Genomic DNA, 22,827 nt, shown 5'->3' on the forward strand with positions numbered 1-22,827 from the left:
AAAACATAAAACAAGTGCAGCACGCAGGAAGAGAAGAGCGCTTCCAATGATCCATCAATTCCCTTTGGTTTGGACAGAGGGGGGGGGGATTTATTGACTGGCACAGTAAATTCAAGGCTTACTCACTGTCAACACAACCCAAGAGAGGCAGTGTGCTGGAAAATCTAGTTCTGCGGCGCCAGGTCGCTCCACATAATTCCCCCTGTAAGGGCTGCTGTCTGCGATGAGCCAGGCTCCGTGTGGCTGTGCGGCTGCTGGGAGGCCTGTCATTACAGGCTGCGCCCTACGGCCAGGCGGGAGGACCAGATTCAAACAAGACACACTCCAGCAGCATCTACTGCGTCACTCCACCCCCCCCCCCACCCCCCACCCCCACCCCCACCCCCGCTAATTTGGATTCGGGATTTGGTTAATATGTCGTTAAGCGTTCGGGAATTAAACAGATATTAAACTCTCGGAAGCAATCGGAAAGCCGTCAGCTAGTGATTTCTGATTATTGGAAATGATGCGCAAGGTTGCTTTTACACTCACGTTGGGGTTGGCTTCACTCGACGCTGTGTGAGGCTGCCGTTGAGGTTAGCAGCACGGCCATTACTGTAATCCCATGTCAGCGGGATCACAGGCTTACGATTCGACTCGATCGTGTTCAGAACGTTGAACCATTTGGTGCAAAACATGTTTTCTATGCAGAGCCTTGAAAGCTATACACACACCTTTATTAACTTTTTCGGTTCAAAACGACACACTGCTTTGCATGTCATTGGGATGTAATGTGCATTATTTTGAAGGGAAAGGAAAATGATACATTTTAAAGTGTGATGCACATTGGTATTAAGCCTGTAAACCATAAACCGCTAGCACTGACTTAAATTCAAACATACACAAAATAGAAGAATAAATGCAGAGACTAAACCCAAACAGAAGCGGACGGGTACGGCGATACTTTTACAGCAATATTATTAAACTAAATATGGCAAGACCTGTTGAGGAAAAATGAATGAAGGAACTGAGTGGAATCTGGTAAGATCTAAGAAAGTAAATAAACAGTAAGGAAGTTAGCAAAACAGATACCAGTCCCTATCATCAGTAACTACTTCATAAATACGATCACTGTGTGTTTTAGTTGTTGTCAGATCATTCTGTTCTTTCTTTCTTTTTCTTTGTCTGAGCCTCGGTTTGTCTTAGGCTTGTTCACCAGTTTGGTTGGGATCATGCCCATTTCCCGCTGCCTGCATTTGGGTTATATTTGCAAACAGAATGTAGCGCTGGGAGATTTATAATTCTTTTCAAAATTATATTAATATTTTCTTCCGAAAAGTCATCAGTTTTGCAACCGTATCCATAAAAATGAGAGGAAATTAAACACCTGTTGTTACTTTCTGGCCTACGGTACTAAAATCTAGAACAGACTGTTCTTTTTGTCTCTCATACATGCTCTCACTTTAAAGTGCCCCCTCACCCTTTTCGTGCCCCCCAGCTGATAGATCTATTATTAATGAGAGCCCTTAGCACTAAACTAAATTTAGTGCATAAACTCCACTTGGTGAGCTCAGGAGAGGGATCAATAAAATTGCAGCGGCCACAGCGAGAGCCTCATTTAGCTGGCTGGAAATGCGGGATGTGGAGCGACTGACCCTGAGTGCAAATGTTCCCTGTGACTAAATGAGAGCTTTAAAGTGGAGAGCAAGAGGTTCTGACAGTACAAGCCAAAACTCACTGGGTTATTGCTCTCCAATTATTACCTTATAGGTAATCTATAGAGAGGACCATTGACAGGGTGAGTTTTGGTGTAATTGGGTTCAAACGAGCGCAGAGTTATTGCCGGTTCAGCCGCTCGTGCTGCCTGAATCACATCTGAATCTTTAGTCCGTATGAAACTGATGGAATTTTGCCTCCAGGATAATCACAGCTACAGCGGAAATGATTTTTTACCTAAGTACATGGTGCTAGTTGAACAGAGAGTATTGTCTTTAGCAGGAGTACTTATAAAGTAGACATCTGCTGAGGCAAACATTGAAATTTGCAAGAGAAGTATGTATTTATTTATTTTTTTAGGGAAAATAACCACTGAAATACCCCAGGTGATACGGTGGGGGCAAAAGCATGTTTCAGTAAAATAAACACAAACAGTAAAAGAAGTCTATGTTACTATGTTCTGCAAGCACTGACATAAAATTAATACAAGTGGAGGCGCCTCTCAAGTCGAAACATCGTGGAGTAACATAATTTTACCAAGATCCCAGAAATAATTGCAGTGTCTGCTCTGTGATAGTCCTGAAGCACACTTCTGGTCCGTTTGATGGTCAGATAAATAAATGCCGTGACAGAAGTTGGACAGTTCTGAGCAAACAGCATCCCAGTTTGTTGTTTTAGAGAGATGGCTAGCAAAATGACGAGGCTCTTTCTTCACCAGCCACCATTTTGAAGCTAAACAACAACAAACTAATAACAACAAGCTAATAAGCTTGTAAACAGAAGCTCTAGAATAATGTTAATGTCAGTGAGTTGAGCTTATGACTTTACAATTCACCCTAAAGACTGAGTTTGTTTATGTAAGATAGTGCTAGCTGCTGTATTTAACTGCTGAGTTGTTAGCACATGCTAGCATTACTATATTAAACATTAAAAATTTGACCAAAGACTTGTTCATGCCATCAATTTAAACCAGAATTACACAATATTTTACTTTATCATATGGTGAATATGCAATTTATTAAGTTTACATACATAAACATTATGTGGTTGATAACTAAACTCATTCAATTTAACCCAAATATTAGCCTACTAATATTTTTTTATTCAACTTATAGGTAATTCTTTTCAACTAACTATTTGATAGTCTTACCTTTAAACCTATGAAAACACCAACCTGGTATTTTGGGTCAAACCAAGAATACAAACCTTGATCAGTTAAGGGTTGAGTTAATCTTTGACCCAGGAGGTCTAGAAAAGACTGAGAGGTAAAGTTAGAGAGGCCAGACTGAGATGGTTTGGACATGTGCAGTGGAGAGACAGAGGGTATATTTGGGAAAGGATATTCGAGGTACAGCTGCCAGGAAAAAGACAACAAGGCAAGCCAAAGAGGACGCAGTTAGAGGGGACATGGTGGCATTCGGACAGAGGACGCAGAAGACGGAGATAGGTGGAGGAGGGTGACTCGTAGTGGGGACTCCTAAAAAGAGAACAGCCAAAAGTTAGAACAAGGTTGTTCTTCGCTTTAGTTTTTTTTAGAGAATATCTCTTAGCAATGGGTATACAATGTTACACTTTTTTTCAAAGTATAAATACTTGTTTCGGTTTGAAAAAAAAAAAAAAATATATATATATATATATATATATATATATATATATATATATATATATATATATATATGTAGCCTAGAGGAAGCCTGGGAGTGCCTTGGGATTTCTCCATATGCTAGCGATATTCCTGGATACATAAAGCACAATGAATGGGTCTCTTTTTCTATTCTTTAAACGTCCATAGTCCTTGCACCGCACAATTGATTTCATTTTGCCACTTTCACACTAAAGGTTGTATCAAGCTCATGAAAGCAAATGTAGCTTTAATAAATGATCATTTTTATGAATACTTCAGCTCCTCTTTTGTAAGAAGCAACCAACACATGCCAAAGTTCGTGCTACGAATAAATCCAAAATTGATACGTAGCAGCTGCTAGCCACGGCTTGATCCATCACTAATTATGCACCACAATCTTTATGCATGCGCTGCGCTTTAAATGGTCTCTGACCATCACATCTTGTTCTTCAAAAAGGTTCTCCCTTCATCAGTTTTCTTCACCGCGCTCGCTTATTAAAATAAATGAGAGGAGATGAAAGGCACTGTGTCTCTGAAGTTTACCTGTAAGAAAGGAGACGATGCAAAATGAAGAGGGCGCATTTATGCGCAGTCTGTGAGTGGGCGTACCTTAAAGCAGGCTTAACTTGAAGTGGATGTAAATTGAAGTGTTGCGGGCTTCAGATGGATCAGATGAACCGAGCCGTGGCTAATTTGAGTCTATATTTGTTGTTCCTGTTTGCCGGGGCTTGGAATGCGCTGCTCGACTTTACAAACTGCATGAATTCATCATGTCACACGTTGAAGACAAGAAGCAAGGTCTCAGATTGGTTAAAAAATGTGCACAGCTATTTTTGCTAGTTGTAAATGTGAAATGGAGATCAAGCAATCAGAAAAAATGTACAACTTAAACTCTATTAACGGCCTGGATGGTGTGAATGAACAACGTATCACAATATAAACTTTTCATGTCAATAAAAATGGATAATTATTAATTTTTGTTTATAATACCTGAAATACTGCCAAGCTGGTGGTGTGGGTGACTTTTTCTGTTTTCCACACAGTTTTCACTCCATTTTTAAGCTGTTATGAGGCAAGATGGCAAAACCTGAAACTGCTGCTGTGCAAGTTAAGGTCAGAGTTCAGTAAAATGATTGAATACTCCATCAGGCATATGATATATTGTTATTTTAGGTGACGCTAACGGTTTGAACATACAGAGGGAGCTTGTCACATTGTTGCCATATTTACCTCTAACACCTCTTTTTCAAATGACTATAGCAATAAATTTAGCAATTTCTTCTGGTTTTTACCCGCCTGCTGCTGATCAGGAGGAGTTCGGCAAATGTCACGATCGGGGGTGTCCCGTCAGACCGTCAGTTCACAGGACAACACACACAACCCACATGCACTGTAAAAAGTTCTAGCCTGCTAGACCGCTCACAGAGTCAACATCAGGAGGGTTAATAAAGACTCTGAATTGAAAACGTGTCATTCTTAAGGCTCTCCCGTACTTCATCCGCAACTTTGAAATAGGCTTCAGACTTGTCTTGCTATTTCTCAAGCTAGCAATCTGGATTTTCTTCCATTGGTTTGACACCAACAGAAAGTGCCAAGATACAAGAGGTACATTTTTTTTTTTTTTTATGTAAAAGTAAAGACATGGCTTTTCTAATCCTAAATGAAGTTCGACATCCCCAGCCCTGAGCAAGAACAGAAGAGTTCATGTCACAACAAGCGTTTGGAAAGGAGTCGGTGAGTGGGTGCAGCGGCATCTCTCCACTCACTCACTTGAGACACACTCACGCAAAGTGACTGAAACCCTGTTTTGCCTTCTGCCCACGGGGCTGGCAGTAATTACAACACATCATTCACCTGCGGCCAACACCGGAGCGAGGGGGAAAACACGGCTCACTTTCCTGACAGTCGGTCTTGGGAGAGGCGAGGGGAAACCTGGGACGGGCCGGTGAGACGGGCTTCATGAATGACAGGTTTGCTTGAACAAGAAGGTGGATTTCGGTCGAGGAACGACCGATGGCTACAGCTCTAAAATAAAGGATTCATTTGCCCGACGCAACACGAGCAGCGATAGTGACTGAAATATCAAAGCTCGCAGTGTGCCGGGTAGGCTGAGGAGTAGCTGCTGTTGCTGTTTGATCCATCACACAGCTGCTTGTTTTCTTACTAAAAGCTTTGCAGAAGCCTCTGGGTGCCAGGGAGAAGTGAAGCGAGGTGGAGAATCCTTCTAGTCTCTCTCTCTCTCTGCTTCTCTCTTTCTGTCAGTTCGCCTCCCTCCCCTGCATTCTCAGCCTCTCTCATCTTGTACAAATTTGCGGGAGCTCCTTTAGGCGCAGCGGGGACGAGAGAAAGCGTGGCGTTTGCCGGGACGGCGCGCGCGCCTAGAGCACACGCGGAAAAGCGCTTGCTCCGCAAATGTACACGCGCCGACGTGTTTCTGCTTACGCTTGGATTAAAGGTAGATCTTTGTCTCGCCTGACTTTTTATTTTCACAAGCGCGCAGATGCTTCTGTTTTAGCTGGAACGTGGGGGGGGGGGGGGGGGGGGGGGGGGGAGCAGCAAGAAGAAAGTGGAGAAAATTGACTTCTCTGTTATCTCTGCGGCTGCTCTGTTGCTCGGAGCTGAAGTGCATCTCAGGAGAGAGATCAGTGAGCGGAGCCTGCAGCTGAACAGCCCCAGAACTGTCAGCCCGGTTGCCACCTGGAAACCCACCAAATGGAGGCATCACCAGAAACAGTCATGCCCTCAATCTGTTGGACTGTACTTGTTGACTTACTTTGAGGGAGCCTGTGTTATTCTGCAGAGAAAACTGTCTATGCAGTTTGTTTGGTGTTTTTTTTTTTTTTTTTTTTTTTTTTAAGCACCTTTCTAGGAAAAACACACTCAGCGAAAAGCTTACTCAGCGCCGACTGTTCTGGTTCAGTTGCCTTTGATCACAGACGCTAAAACTGTGCATATTTTTATCCCTTCCCCCCCTCCGTATTTATATGCTACGACCGCAAACTTTGCTGTGTCTTACTGGAGGAATCCGTGGGATAGACTTACACAAAGTAGTAGAGCATAATCGTGATTATGGGAGGAAAATTACGAAAGTCTGAATAGTAGAGTGCATTTGTACTCGAATCCCCCGGAGTCAATACGTTGTAGAACCACCTTTCTGTGGAATGACAGCTGAAAGTCTGCTGGGGTCTGACTCTGGCAGCTTTGCACATCTTCAGATTGAAATCGTTGCCCGTTCTCTTTTAGCCAGCATTACTGCTCCGGCGCAGCCAGACGGGATAGAAAGCATCAGGTTTTTCAACAGATTCCCAGTTAGATTTAGATCTACATTTTGACTGGGCCATTTTAACACATCCATGTCGTTTGAAGGAACCGATTCCATTGCAGGTCACACGTTGTCAACCTGGCAGCATGAGTCGCATTGTAACATTTTCAGGAAAATTAAGAAAAAGCGTGAATAAAATACTGGGGGCGAGGGGAAATCCAGATTTTGGACTGTAACAAAGTGTTCTGATATACTGAGGACAGGCTTGGTGATGTTGCAGTATATGGCGACTTGGCCAAAAATATTACTTAGGCAGTTATGCTATGAGGCTACCGATGTAGCTTGTAGCATGAAGGTCAAAAAGTTCCATTTTGATCCAATCAAATGGGTCAAATGAAACTTTGATCCATTTGATTGATCCATTTTACCAAATGGATCTACATAGCTTGCATCAAATGTGAAATAAGACTACTTGTGGCTTTTTTTTTTCTCTATGATGATATTGTTCCCATTTCTATCCTCATCCAAGATGGCTGCCACAAAAGACCAACCCACACGGTAACCTTTCAAACATTTCCACCGCACACACACAGAAGGTTCACTTACACATTCTAGAACTAAGGGTTAGAGGGGAAAATACCCATTGCTTCTTAACAGTCTGTTAACATAAATTCCCAATAAAACACACAAGTTTGTTTTAGCGTGATAAAACGTGAAAAAGCTGCAGCAGTTCCAACAATTTTGCAAGTCACTGTGTAAAAATGCTGCTTGTTTTGCTTTTTTTATTGAATACTGCAAATACACACACACACACACACACACACACTCCACAGACATAAATCCCTTGAGCAAAATTCAGTCTTGCAAGGGCTTTGGACATACAGAATGGGCTCTAGGGGAAAACTCTCGCTGCAGAGAGAAACTTGGTTTGATTTCTCCCTCGCCTTATTCCTCCCACCAGAGACCGTCGCTGAAATTATCTGCTGAGAAAGAGCAGCAGAGAAAAAGCTACACGTGTTGGTCGAACAGCATAAAACACACTGCAACATTCAGCGTAAGGACGCGGTGGGGGTGAAACCTGGTCAATCTCGTCATGGTGCAATCTTCCTCTTGAATGTGGATAGGCTTTCTGATTGACACCGGGGCCCGTCATACCTTCAGTTGCTTCAGTTCGACTTGAAGCTCACTGACACTCCACAGGGTTGCCCACCGGTCAGTCAATGCATATTTAACAAGCTGTCTGCAGCAAACTCCTCCACGAGGCTGTGGAAAGATGGATTCGGCGCGCCGCAGCCGACGAGGGCAAATGGGCGAGAGCGTTTCATCGCGTCCGTCCCAGCGCCGGGTATTAGCGACGGAGCGCGACTTCCGCGTTGCTCCGGCGCCCGCAAACCCGAGCACTCTTCGCAAATGAGATTCAATCATCTGAGTAGAAGTGGCCTTTTACTCTTAAATGAAAGTAGGACAAAATCTGCTTATCTTCTACAGTCTGGATCCTCTGCGTTTCACAGAGGATTAAGTGCTGGCCTTGAACAAATGATTTTAATGGGTGCGCACATTGTGTTGCGGAAGAAAATCCCTCAGTGTTATGCCATCCAGCAAGAGGATAAACACTTTCTTTCTCTTTTTTTTATTTTCCATATTTGCCCGAATGCAGCTGTATCAATTTACAGAAGCAAGCCGCTTAGCGTAAACCGGCTGGTGGAAGCGGTCCCCCTCCATCTGTACCGATGAAAATCTACCATCGCACACAACCAGAGATATTACATTTCGGACTTAAATAATTCATCGGCAGCTTGCTGAATAACTTATGATCCGAGTCATAAATTATATTTAACCAAGTCATTACAAGGGATGAACTCAAAAGTCGACTGCAGCGTTTTTTGTGAATAAAAGTAATATGCCAGCCAGGCCTCGTGTCTTCATTTATAAACCAAATTATCCACATATTCGCTCACAAAAGCCTCGCGCCTTATGCAAATCGTCCCGAGGTGCTCCTTCGTGATCTTTTTTTTTATGCCACACGCACCTCTTCCTGCTCGCAAGCTCAGCGGCAGCAGCTGTGGGTCGGGACGATGTGCGCAGACGCAGAACCCGAATGTGCGTTCGCTCCGGCCTCGTTTGCAATCCCGTATAAATGTGAGCAAATTCTTGGGCGTTAAATTATGCACGAAAACAAATCCCGACTTGTGTAAATTTACAAGCTCTGAAAAATTATTCCTGCATTCCCGTCAATAAGCGGATTCACGTGGCACCCGCTTGCATGTTGTACATTGTCTGTAGTTAAATGCAACACACACACACACACACACACACACGCCCACACAGGGGAGGCTGCTAATGAGCACATGGTGTCTGTTCCCCCTGCCTCCCCAACAGTGAAGACATGAGAAACTGAAAGATCGCAAAATAAAAACGCAACAACAGAGCTTACACTGGGGGGGAGTGTAAGCTACTATTATCTACTGTATTACTACCAAAAACACCCAATCAGAGCCAGGAGGAGGGAGTTAGCGCTGTCAATCACCGTTTATCGCCATTGTCAGTTTTATAAAACTCGAGTACTGCAGCTTTAAGGATAAATTCAATCTGTTGACTATTTTTAGTTTTAATTCTATTTAAGGGGGAATAAATGGTTTCAAACCAGAAGTCAAGTTCTAATTGCAACGATATAAAATCTCAATTCAACTAAACGACACGGACGATTCACATTTTTCAGCGTAGAAACTTATTAGATGCCCTCTTTGCCACTCCGTCCACACTTCACCTCCACACAACTTCCACTTCTGTCCACACAAAAATGCATGCACTGATGCAAAGTAGGTATACACACACACACCCCCACCGACACGCAAAACTACACAATCAGATGTGGCTTAACTTGAATTGATATAGTTGCTTATGCAAGAGGGGGGGGGGGGGGGGAATGACATTTCTTTGCTGTGGAGTAAATCTGCTCCAACACAGTCAGGCAGCCAGACCCACCAAACTGTTTGCCTAAGCTGACAGGAGATGTAAAATATAAATTAACAAATAAAAAAAAAAGTGATTTGCTAAAGATGACTCAAAATAAATATTTCATTTTGAGTTGACCTACCATCTGGGTGCAGTGATGGACTCTGATCTGAACCTCCGGAGCCACATAAAGACAGCTACAAAGTCGGCCTTCTATCACCTGAGGATCGTTTCCAGGACTAGAGGACTAATGTGTCAACGAGATCTAGAGAAACTCATCCACGAGTTTGTCTTTAGTCACAGGTCTGCCTCAAAAAATCAGTCGTCCAGCTGCAGCTGATCCAGAATGTTGCTGCTCGCGTTCTCACTAAAACAAGGAAGCTAGAGCACATAACCCAGTTCTACAGTCCCTACATGGACTCCTTGTATCTCAGAGAATAGACTTTAAAATATTGTTGTTAGTTTATAAATCACTGAACGGCTTAGCACCACAATACATGAAAGATCTGGTGGCGTTGCATCAACCTTCCAGACCTCTCAGGTCTTCTGGTTCTGGTTCTGACCTGCATCCCCAGAACCAAACATGGAGAAGCAGCATTCAGCTTCTACGCATCACAGATCTGGAACAAACTACCGGAAAACTGCAAAACAGCCAAAACACAGAGCTCCTTTAAACCTAAGCTAAAAACCCACCTGATTAGAGTTGCTTTTGAAACATCATAAATGAAACAAAATGTAATAATCTGACAAAATGTAGTTTCAAGTATTGACTGCAAGCCATACAAAGTTCTATGACTTGGTATTTTTGTGTTTCTTTTTAAGCTGTAAAGAACTTTGAACTGCCTTGTTGCTGAATGTGCTACACAAATAAACTTTATTGATTGATTGGTTGATTGATAACATGATTTAAAAAAAAAACCTAAACACGAACCAAGAGGCGGTATCAGAAGCCTTTCTACTAAGAAGAAGAAGTAGCAGCAGCATAAAAATCGTCTCTGTCTCTTATTTTCCTGCAGTAGATGCGCGCACGCATCAAAAACTCTAATTGTCCTTACATGCGAACCAATGCTGGGCCTATAAGTGTGTTTTATCTCAGAGGCCACTGTTTGCTAATCAAGAGCTTTGTAGAGGCCAGGGGACCGTCGCAAGAAGTGGAGCATAATACGGCCCGTCTCCCTCCCTCTGTGAACACACACTCATTTTACAGCCTTTTAACTTTCAATCTGTTAGTCACTGATTTGCTATTCTTCCCTCTCATTTGTTATTCTGGAAGCCTCTCGGCTGCTGTTAGGGTGTGTGAGCCGTATCTACACTTGAGATAATGCATATCAGCACAGCTCAGAGGACAGGAAACTATAGCTTTTGTCATTCTTTTGTGCTTCTTTTCCTCTTTTCTTTTTCTTTTTTTTTTTAGTTGTTGGAGCAGTAGTTATATGGGGTTTGAAGATTAATGAAATGCGTCTATGACTGTCTCTTTTTTTTTCTTCTGGCAATTGAGTCTCCACAAGCGACAGGTCAGTTCTGATCTGTTTTGACTTCAGACAGCATTAAAGGAGCACTGCTTCAGGGCTACTGCTAGCTTTAAGTGAGACATTGTCCTCCTTAACGGGACATAAGTCGTTTTTTTTTGTTTGTTGTTTTTTTTACACCAGTATACTATTTTAGCGTTTCATCTTAGTGGGTGTGTTTAGTTGTTTTTTCTTCTCAATAATCTGCTATGGTTGTTCCATCCTCTGCTTTTAACCGTAAGAAGCTTTGAGATGTTTTGTTTTTTAACCCTGCTCAACTTCCCAGAACAGGCTTTTTCTCGTTTTACTTGCTGCCGTCTGTGTCCGTCTGATTTTTAAAAAAAAAATTTAACGCGCGTTTCAATTTCGAACACAGCACTTTGTATCATCGGAAGATGAAATGCCACGAACTGGTCCCCGGCTCTTTATCTCGTGCACTTCAGACCACGGAGAAGGATGTGGGCTCGTCTCGGCGGCTCCCTCATTACGCGGGACGCAGACAGCGAAGACTGTCTGCCTGCCGTCAGTCTGTTTATGCTGCCTCCTTTGTTTACTTTTTTGTCTGTTAACATTGTGCTCATTATACCATGTTGAAAACAAGCAGAGAGGAGAATCTCTCTTTCTCTCTCTCCTTTTTTTCCGTCGTTTTCTTTTCTTTTTCTTTTCTGTGTCATTCGCTCGCTTATTCACACGTCCTTTAAAATGAGGTCCCAGGTGAGGGAAGCCCTCCCAGCCGGCGTCTTGTCATTTTGTGGCAGTCTGCTGAGTGCCACTGAGGAGACGTCACCTCATTGCTAACGTGGCGTCGCGTGACCTGGCTTTCCACATTGAGAAATGGGCCATTTGTGAACAGTTACAGGCTACAGTAACCCACGGCTACATCTCCGAGGATCTTAAAATATACTGTAGGTAAAGTGGGAGGACACTTTTTGTGTGATTAGGTGGGCGGTTGCTGTTTGGTATTACGGTGTATTAGCACCATTATAGATGAAGGAGTAAATACCCGTCAAAAAACTACGAAATTTAGAGATTAATCTCAAAGAATTTATAGGGGGAAAAAATTACATTTTGGAGTTCCATAAGCCAAAGATTCTCGACTTTTGAAACTCGTCAATTTCGGAATTTGAAAAGTCAAACATTTTCTCGAAAAAAGCAAAAACATTGTGAGTTTCATGTCAGACATTTTCTAAAAAAATTTTTTTTTTTTTTAAATCAAGGAAATTTCAACAATTTTTGACTTTTGAAACTCAGAAATATCTGAGTTTGGAAAGAGGAAAATTTTCTACAAAAAAAAAACATGTAGAATTTTGGGATTAAACTCAGTTGAAAATTTGCAACAAAAAATATTTAGAATATTTTATGAAATCTTCTGGGAAAAAAATTAACATTTTTGGGCTGCAATGTTGTTGTTTTTTTTTGCTTTTGAAAATGTCTTACTATAAAAAGTCATAAATAGCAAGAAAACAAATCAGGCATTTTCTATAATTTTTTTGTTGTTGTTGACATTTCTGAGTTCCAAAAGTAAAACAAATCTTCAATTTTTGAAACTCAGTTCATTTTTTCTAGAAAACGTCTGAGATTAATCTCAAAATTTCCGATTACTTACCCCTCCTTATGTTTTTCACTCTGTCGTAGTTTGGGGACTTCACACAAAGCGACCGCTGCAGTGGGTGTGGTTTGGTTGCTCTGGTGCTAATTGCAGTGTGACCGTTGTGAATACTTGTCTGTCTCTCACAGAGGAGACAGAAAAGACACGCTGCATGTCAGAGGAATCACCTTTCCCACCCCCCTGTCGGTCATTGCTTCTGCTGAAATAGTTTAAGAAGTTTGGCGCATGTGAGCTGGTGTCAGAAAAGCTGTGATCTTCGCCGTGTCGGAGCTGCAGTGTGACGCCGCTGCTCCAAAGGTCACAGACCATCTAATTAATGGCACACATTGTCATGTAAATTATGCAAATTAATTTAATCACTCTGAAAATTAATTTTATACACAAGTCAGCTTATTTCGCTGAAAGAAATGCGTTGACCTTTGGGGACACAGCGTAAGCCCTTTAAAATTAACTTAGCTTTGCTTAATGAAAGCTCACATTTAATTACACTGTAGGGCTTCAAAGACAACGAAAATATTACGATTTAATAAGTTGGACTGGTGTAACAATTTGTCCCCTTGTTATATAGGTAGATTCTGTTTAGTATTTCTGAGCAGAAATTCTGTAAGTTTTAATGCTGAACTAAACAATAAACCAAATTTAAACCCATTTTTAAAATGAATGTAATCATCTCATTAGAATAAATGAGACTTTCAAACTGAGAATCGAAATGGGGAATTACGTGGGGTCTCTGTGATTTTGAATGCGTTGTTTCAGTTTAGCAGGCTGGTCTGAGTGTTTCAGAAACTGCTCATCTGGGATTTTCATGCATGAGTTTCTCACCGGTTAACAGAAAAGAAAAAAAAAAATAGATGTTGACTGGATGAAAAATATCCAGTGAGCAGCAGTTCCAGGCCTGTAAAATGCCTTTGTGCAGTGTGGGAGTTAAGACAAGAGTGAACAGACCGGTAGCTCAAATAAATAATCAGTTTAGCCGCGGTATGCAGAATACCATCCCTGAAAAACACAGCAAGTTGCATCTTGTGGCAGATGGGCAACAGCACAGAACATGAAACAGCTGAGAGATATCTTCTCATGACATGTGGGACTTAATATCATGTTGAAACACTCGCAGTCCAAGAGAAAGGTGCTGCTGAACTTGTCCTTCCCTCTAGGACCACAATGGACTCATATTCTGAAAGATACGTCCAGCAGAAGAATATACCATGTCACTAAACCTCAGGGGAATGTTTCTGACTCCTTGTTAAACCTTACATTACTAAATAATATAATTATAGTATGTACAGATTTAAAACGTACAAGCTGTGACGAGGCAATTCCAATTACACTGGATCCTCCATTTTTCAGAAAGAAGCTTCCCCTTTCGCTTATTTCAGTTATTTCATCGGCTTCATCTTCCATCTGAAGAAGCGTTTTGATGATTAAGGGATACAATGGTAACATTTTAAATCCAGTCTAACAACCTTGGCAATCTTTTCCTCGAGAATCACAGCTTTGCAATGACCGTCTCAGACCCTTGCTAGCATGTTTGACTTTAACGTTAGCATCACTGCTAAACACGCCAGAGCTTAAAAACAAACTTAACGTCTTGCTTCGACACCGAAATTTTGATCAACCACAATATCTCATGACAAGTCATAACTGTTACTCAGCTAATATTCTTCCATAATAAAATAAAATACAATTAATATGCCCCATAGTTACGTATCTGGTTTCCATTTTAATACTGTAGGATGATTTTAATGACTTAGTTCAATAATGGCCTTCGTACACATGATTCAAAAACATACTCAGCTTTGTGAACAGCTAAACCGGACTGCCACTGATGTTTTGGACACTTCTAAAGTAAAAACGTTGAAGTTCTCCGATACAAAAATGATATCTAGAGATGGAATCCTATTGCGTTGGCTTTCATAAATCAAGACTGCATCTAGCATCAAAGTAGGCAGGGCCACATTGCTGTAATAGTAACCCGTGTTTGCATGACCTTCAGCCATTTGGATTATTTATGCGTTGGTACAAGAGTGTGTGGCTGCGTGTGTATGCCATCCCCCCACCCTAAAGCGGCAGAGTACTGTGAATTTTACCCCATTAACACCAATAAACACACACACCATGCAGAACTGGGGGACATAAGCATGAACAAAAAAATTGAAGCCTTTTCAATTTATTTATTTACTGCGGCATATGAAAAAGAAAATATACCAACTCAACCAACATCTTTTGTTATATTGTAATAAAAATTTAGGTAGGATCACTCACAAAATAAAGTGGTTAACAATTTAAAAACTATTTGTTGAATATATAGTTCTTTGTTAAAATTTCAACAACTTTTAGCAGGTAAATTCCCTTCAAAATTCCCTTTCGTGGGGTAAAAAATAAAAAAGTTGGAGCAAATCTAAAAAGAAATGTCAATAATCAATCCAAACACACAACGAAAGCCTTTCAGCTATTAACATTAGCTCAGATCAGTGGAGCACTTGAGAACATACCACATGCGCATAATGTTACAGTGATAGAACAACTTGGCCATGAGGGAATTTCAGAACTGAACAAGCGATGACTTCCTGACTGTACCTCCAGGGAGACGTGGTTCGCTGCACACACTCTTAAAGATATGAGATGATAATACCATCCGGGTGGAAGCGCCACAAGACGTGTGTGCTCGTCTCAGAGATGAAGTCAGAAGACATCCTTATTTTATCTTTACACCAGCCGATGGGAATCGAAGCGCCGATGGAGTGAAATATTGATCGGCTTTCCTTTCGGGGAGGCTCTTTTTTTCTTTCTTTTTTACGCTGTCACAGGCGATACGGAGAGGCAGAGAGCTTTGTTGCTCTAACATCAGAGAGGGCATTCCACATCAAGGATCAATAAAAAAAATCATAATGGCTTTTTTTTTGCTCAAAATGTTGAGCAAGGCCTGGAACTGAAACAAGAATGCAGTGGCGAGGGGGGCGGGGTGGGGATTCTTGGCTCCGGGATCTCTGGGAGCAGGAAACACATTAAAAGATTGTTTTTAATGTTGGCATTTAACATGACATTTATCCACATCACTCTCTTCACTCAATTTATTTCACTAAAATGGCTGGTCGCATTACTAATTCCACCCTGAATGATGACTGTAATAAAAGCTACATTGCCTTTTCAAGTGTTGCCAATAAATTCAACTCTCTCGCCCGCACGGCTCAGGGGCCAGCAGGGGCCAGTCTTTCTGTTTGATTAAACCTTGCTCCTCAGCGGTATAAAATATCCGAAAGCGCTCGAATTTACAACCTGCCCACTTAAATTATTGGCATCTGAATGGCTCTGTCGACAGCTTTTTGTGAAGCGTTTGGTTGTTCCCTTGTTTATTCGAGGTGGTGGCATCCTTCCACTTGTGATGATGGACTACACAGCCAGATTGACGTTTCATAGAAGTCATGTTAATTTGGGGCTTTTAGGGTTATTCTTATTTCAATGTGCGTTGAAATCACTGTCCAGATGAAATGCCTAATTTTGTCTCCGTTTCAACAATTCAAACCTGTCTTGCTTTTTCATTCCACCCAATTAACGAAATGACACTGAACCCCTGACAGAAAAATAGACCCTTAGTATGATTACACCACCTCCATGCTCAACAGTTGCTGTGGTATTCTTAGATTTAAGTCCCTCATTGACTATTTTTACCCTTGTTCCTTTCATTGTTGCCAAATAACTGAAATGTTATGACTTCTAGCCACTAAATGTATCCAAAAGATATTTGGCCTGTACAAGTGGGCAGCTGTACATTTCAGAAATCCTGTAAAGTAGCAGCACTTCCATTGACTATGCATTGGGTTTCCCACAGAGTATTACAAGCCTGGCAGGCCACCAGGCTTTACTTGTCCCCCCACTGAGTTTAGCATTGTTTATTTATTTTAGTTTTTAGATTTTTTTTTTTAAATTATTGGCTTTTTAAAATTTTTTATAGTTGGTGTTTAGGTATTAATCTTCCAGTCTTCCAACAAAACATATCTAACAAGTGATATTTTCAAATTTTCTGTCAACATTAAATATTTTTTAACTCAAAAACATGGTGTCCAGCTGGATGAATGACTGCGCTAGCTTCCTGAGCACGGGGCTTAGCGAGTTTTCTGGGGGAAACTTTGATGTGGTTGCGCAAATTGGAATTAGGAAAATCAATTTTTGTAATGTAAACACGCCAATTTAAAGGAAAATTATTATTATTTTTTTTATTTTTTTGCTAGGATGAGGCGTTTTTTGTTGGCTGCATCGACATTAGTGTATTTCGCAAAACTGCAATGGAAACACTTTTTTTGCATCACGAGTCATTTGATCAACCATCGGATGCTACTGCTGGTGTAAAAAAGACGAAGAAGACGACAGGAAGTGGTAGGAAGCATGTTTTTTTTTTAAATGAATTATCATGTGAACGACAAACTTATGCACGTGTAATTTTAATTGCGCTTCGTATTTAATGGAATCGCAGCAATTTCGAAATTGCGTTTTTTTCCAAAATAGTAGAATATCGTCAAAGTTTTAGGCACATCGGTAAAGGAAATGCAGTGAGTGTTGATGTTTGAGTGGCACTTCCTACTTGACAAACATCTTCTCTGTCTTGGCTGATGTAGACATTCTCAACTGTGGATAATGAAGCAGCTTGAGTCTATGTGATTTTTGAGCTGCTTTTGAATATCATACACCATTTTAATTTATCAAAGAGTGGCAGTTTTAAAACAGGCCACAGAAATAACACAGATCCACACAGAATAGGAGAGATGAAGATGAATAGGAAGAACGAGCAGGTTAATTTTGCACGCGGCGGTTGGCGTGATCTGACCCCCTGCGGTCCCATTCGTTGGCCGTGGCGTGTTCCCGATAGCAAAGCTTGCTGACTGAGGGCCCCGGGCTGATTTCTTGTTGAGTCCGCCTGTAAATTGCCACCAAACTGGTGAATTATTCTGTGATGTGTCACAGAGGAAGCCAAAAGCCCCATAGGCAAGCAACCACATACTTATGTTTTCCCTCACAGACAGCCTGCCCCAGGAAGCAAATTGAGATGTTTCAGTCGGGAGTCCAACGAGTGCATATTTAAAACAACTGAGTGTTTGAGACTATTGAGATTCATGCTTTTTGCAGTTCGACAGATAAATAATGACAAGCTATTTTAAGCAGCGTTTGAAAGGGTACACTTACCTGCAATCTTCCCTCATTTAAAGATCAGATTTATTACTGCATGTTGCTAACATATAGTTATGATGGAGACAATATGCTGTTGACGTTATTTAGTCGACTTCTTTGACATGTTTATAATATCATTCTTTCTACATGCTTACTTCTTTAAGTGCCTTACAGCAATGACATCTTCAACTCTCCTGGAAAAGCTGTCCAAAAAGTTTAGGTTCATGGTTGTGGAAAGTTTTCATTGTTGTTCCAGGAGAGTATCTGTGAGGTCATGCACTGATGTTGGATGTGACAGCCTGACTTACAGCTCCACCCCAATGGTGTTTTATCAGATGGAGGTCAGGGCTCTGTTCATCTTCCACCTCACCCATCTTGCTCATCCGTGCGTTTATGGACCTTATTTCGTCCACTGGTGCACAGTCATGCATCCCCAAACTATTATCGCATGGTGGGAGCATAATCCCAAATGTCATGAAGCATTAAGAGCTCCTTGCACTGGAACTGAGGGGCTGAGTCCAGCTCCTTTGAAACTGCCTCACACCATAAGTCCCTCTGCGCCAAATGTGAAACTGGGCAGCCAACTCCCAAACTCAGACTTTGCGTTATGTTGCCAGAGAGAGTAGTGTAATCAATCACATGTCCAATGCAGTAGACTCCAGTGGTGGTGAGTTCTACACTGCATTCAACACTGCATTGAATTTGGGGTTATGAGAGAGGATTACATGCCCTGCGACAGACTGGCGACCTGTCCAGGGTGTACCCCGCCTCTCGCCTGAAACTTTCGTTGGAGATAGGCACCAGCACCCTTCCTGACCCCATTAGAGACAAGGGTGTTAGAAAATGGATGGATGGAAGACAGGGATACAGCTATATAATTCAGAGATGATGCTAAAAGTCAACTGGAAAATTCAGTGAAATTAAGGGTGCATTCACACCAGCCTCCACTTTAATCAAACTCCAATTTGTTTGCTCCTTAGAAAGTCTGATTAGTTTGGGGAGGTGTGACTCGAACTCTGATGCGGACCAAAAAAAGTGAACTTTGGTTTGTCTAAAAATCTAGGTCTCGGTTTGGTTGAAGTGAACTCTGGCGTGATTTAAATGCGTACATGGATGCAAGCGCAGCAGCGGAAGCGAACCAAGGCACAGGGAATAATGGTGAATACAACCAGAACAAACGTGAGAGTCTAACGCTAGCGGAAAAAATGACTCATGGTCTTTTATCAAACCAAAACAGAAACCCTACAGCTGCTAAAATCTAATGGCATTGACATATTGCTTACATTTTTCAAAAGAAGGCCGTTGCTCTCATTTAGTCTTCTGAGGTTTTAGTGTCTTTTTCTGCAGTGATTTTTGGAGCAGCGCCGCAACAGGCGAGGTGGTAAACAGGTTTTCAAAAAAGTTTGAATTGTTGGACAGCGTGTAAGCGAACTGCACCAGGCTGGAAATGTAACAAATGTCTCAGTTTTGGTCCCCAGTCGAACCGAGTCCACTGGACCACCAGGTGTGAAAACACCCTAAAAGCCATTTCTTCTGTGTACTTACTTCCTCAGATCAGAATCTCATTGGTGAACACTTATAACCCACCATTAAAAGTTCCAAAGTTGTTAATATAATCTGCACTCAAGACCTCTAATTTTTGTTGTTTATTCTTTTTGGGCTCTAGTCTAGGTGTCTGACCATATTTGAAGTGGCTAATGTCAGAAGATAAATGCCTTTCTGTTTACACCACATGTGGTCCGCGGTAAGACTGTGGCTGTCTTTCTTAAAATACCTTTTAAACAGAGTATTTATCCAACACAAAATGTTTGTGAGACTCTTTCAGCTTATTCTGAGATCTTCATAGTGCGGGCAGTGGTAAGTGGCAATCCCGAAATACTTGCAGCTAATGTGGTGTTTCTGGGAAATTGCGAAGCAAAACTACTTTTATGCAAATTGATTGTGCTGTCGGGTAGATAGAGTACAGTGTGATGTACTGTGGGTGATTATACCAAGGACTACATTGAGCAAGTGAGGATAATGAGATTTTATTTCTTTTTATTCACATCTGATTATGCAGTGTATCTGAGTATAAACAAACATAGAGATGTTAGACGTCGTATTTCCTTTTGGTTTAGAGTACGAACCTCCATCTTTCTCCCTCGGTTGCTGTGGAGAACAGTAACTGGGCAGGTGAGCAACTTGTCAATATTCAAACCAGCGAACGGTCTTGTTTTCCTGTCGTTTTCCCCCCACTGTGAATAAACCCCTCTCTGTGTGAGCAGCTTTGCGAGAACTAATTCAGTAAGGAGCTTAAAAAAAACGGAGGACCAGGTATGGAGAGAGAGGGCTGTGAGGGAGAGGGAAGAGATTACCTCTGTTTCTTCCATGCTACTATTTGCCGTGAGTCTAATCCATGGCTATAGACTCTGAGCTCCCACATCGGAGTCACTCAAACACTGGTTTCTTTGAAACGCTTAGAAGCGCCTGTGCTTGGAGGTATGGGGGTGGGGGGAATGAGCAGAGGGAGGCTGTCACGCTTTTATGATGTATAAGTGGCAGAATTGTCTTTTTTTTTGGTTTGCATCCTCGGCCACGATAAGGATTCGTTCAATCCGAGGTCAGGGGCGAAGACTGGCTTAAGGTTATTTTTTGATGAGATACAGCGATTCCGACAGTGTGTATTTTGTTCAGGCCTGGGATTGAGAAATGAAGGATCTGAGGGAAAGTAATAAAAAAAAATAAAATCTCTTCACACATAAACACCATATCCTTTGTAAATGCTCTGGCTCCCGAGAAATCAATACCTCTAGATTTCACAGTGGAGCACCAGGCCGCTGTAAGATGCTCAAATCCCTGCTCTGCAGTAAAAGAAAATACATTCTGCTGGAGCTGGAAACATTTGTGCGAACATCCTTTTAGTGTATGAGGACATATTCTGGAAACAGTCCCTTGAATCGTTATGTTTCTTTTATACGGTAACATTTTTGGCATTTAATGTGGCCAAGGCAAACGAGATTCTTCTTTGCAGTCAGGGTGGTAAAAACACCAGCGTGCTGGAGGTATTTACATCTTCATCTTTGACTCGAACACTTCTCCAAAAATGACATTTTAAGTGTATGTTCCCTAGTCACCAAAATGTATGTAACTTTGAATATGTAAGACATATTTGTTGATTAAAACAGAAAAACATAACCTTAAACTCTGTAAGTCCATACTTAATACATTGTATATTGCGAAGGTATTCAACTTTTTTCTTCCATTTTGTCATTGTGCAACCACAAACCTCAGTAGGTATATGTGCCAGAAAACAAAATACCCCATTGTTGTCAATTATTTAACAATTTTTTAATAATTGAAACTAAAACCAAATGCTATTCGAATAATTTAACCAGTAGGACAATCTGTGGAGGAGCTGAAGAGATATAGAGCTCAGGTAGGAGAACCTGTTGAGAGAGCAACTACACTATTTGTGTGAGCTCTCCCACTGTTGCCGTTTTGGAAGAATGTCAAACAGAAAAACATCATTGAAAGAAAGAAAAAAGGAAAAAGGAGGCTGATCACTTGCAAAAGGTTATACTTCAGAGTTGACCACTATCTTGTCTGTACATTTTTGCATAAAATACATTTACGTTTGTGATTCTGACAAGATGCTGTGCTGCAGCAACATCTGAGTGGCATGTCTCTAAATGTAGGAGAGACGTGCCTAAATGTATTTTTCTCAGTAATATTCCTCAAGGCTTTTGTGAATGAACTGATGAATCCTTGGGTACAGCAATTTAATTCGTAGCACAGTCTGCTTTAATGACTCTTATTTTGTGGGTTTTGTTTACGTCCCTTATGTATTTTCCATTAAAAGCACAGAGGTAATCCCAACGAGAGACACTTTCACGGGAGATTACGGGTGATTGTTTCTGTTGCAGAGCGCAGAGTGCGTTCGTTGAAATAGTGGGAACGACATGGAAGAAGTACAGCAAATTCAAACAGTGCAAAGAACCACATCAGTGAAGTTGCTTTGTTTAGGTCCAGAGTTTTACGAATGACTTGCAGCTGAGGAGATAATCAGATAATCAGAATCATAATCAGATATTTGCAAAACGGGATTTTTATTTATTTATTTTTGCTTACTAATGAATGAAAATTAGATGTCTACACTCAATGTAAGAACAAAAAAATAAATAAATCCTGTAACAATGTGGCAAATCAATCCTAGTTCATTAGAGTTAGCACTTTAATCCCATGCAGGAGGTTCAGAGAAACTTTAATCTGTTGCTGCCATTCCTAAACGTTTACCTCAGACCTGTGACTATGTCACATATAGTGAATGAAAAGTGCTGCAGAAGTATTCATGGCAGCGTAGGTGGAGACATGACGCAGCAGAGAACTGAAACCTAAGGGTTACACAGTGCAGTGATTGCATAACGTCGTTATCCTTAACTCCTGATCCAAAGGATGTACCTTAATCTGGCAGCGGTACAGGATTCCCCAGATGTCACCGGGGAAGTTTCCCGCGCTGCAGATCCAGAAGCACATGAATCTAAAAAGCCTAATCCAAGGGTAAGCTCGACAACCCATATGTTTCAAATAGTTACAGCGCGCTCATGAAATGTTGACCTTTACAGGCCAGTAAAATGTGGCTGAGCACACTTTGTGTTGGTGACTTTAGCAGAGCAGCAGACGGAGCTTTCACAGTCTGATGATGGATGCGTCGGCGTGTGTGTGTGTGTGTGTGTGCTTCTCTTTTCTACAAGTGATAACCTGTCGTAGGGAAGCACATGACTCAGCTGGTTGAGTCTCCAATGGGGAAGGAGAGGCCTGGGGAGTGAGGGTCTCTCAGATCCACAGAGCATGATGCTGCTCAAAAGAAAACTCTACATCTGCACGTGTTTTGATAAGTAACATTTTAAAACCAGATTAATCACACTATAGCGCTGTGATTAATCACTATTGATCACCACGCTTAACTTTGTAAGCTTGAATTGTAAATGTAAAAAAAATGTTTCTTAACAAGAATGTTAAAGAAAATCTTTTC

Source organism: Xiphophorus maculatus, chromosome 12, assembly GCF_002775205.1.
Source record: "Xiphophorus maculatus strain JP 163 A chromosome 12, X_maculatus-5.0-male, whole genome shotgun sequence".
NCBI lineage: Eukaryota > Metazoa > Chordata > Actinopteri > Cyprinodontiformes > Poeciliidae > Xiphophorus > Xiphophorus maculatus.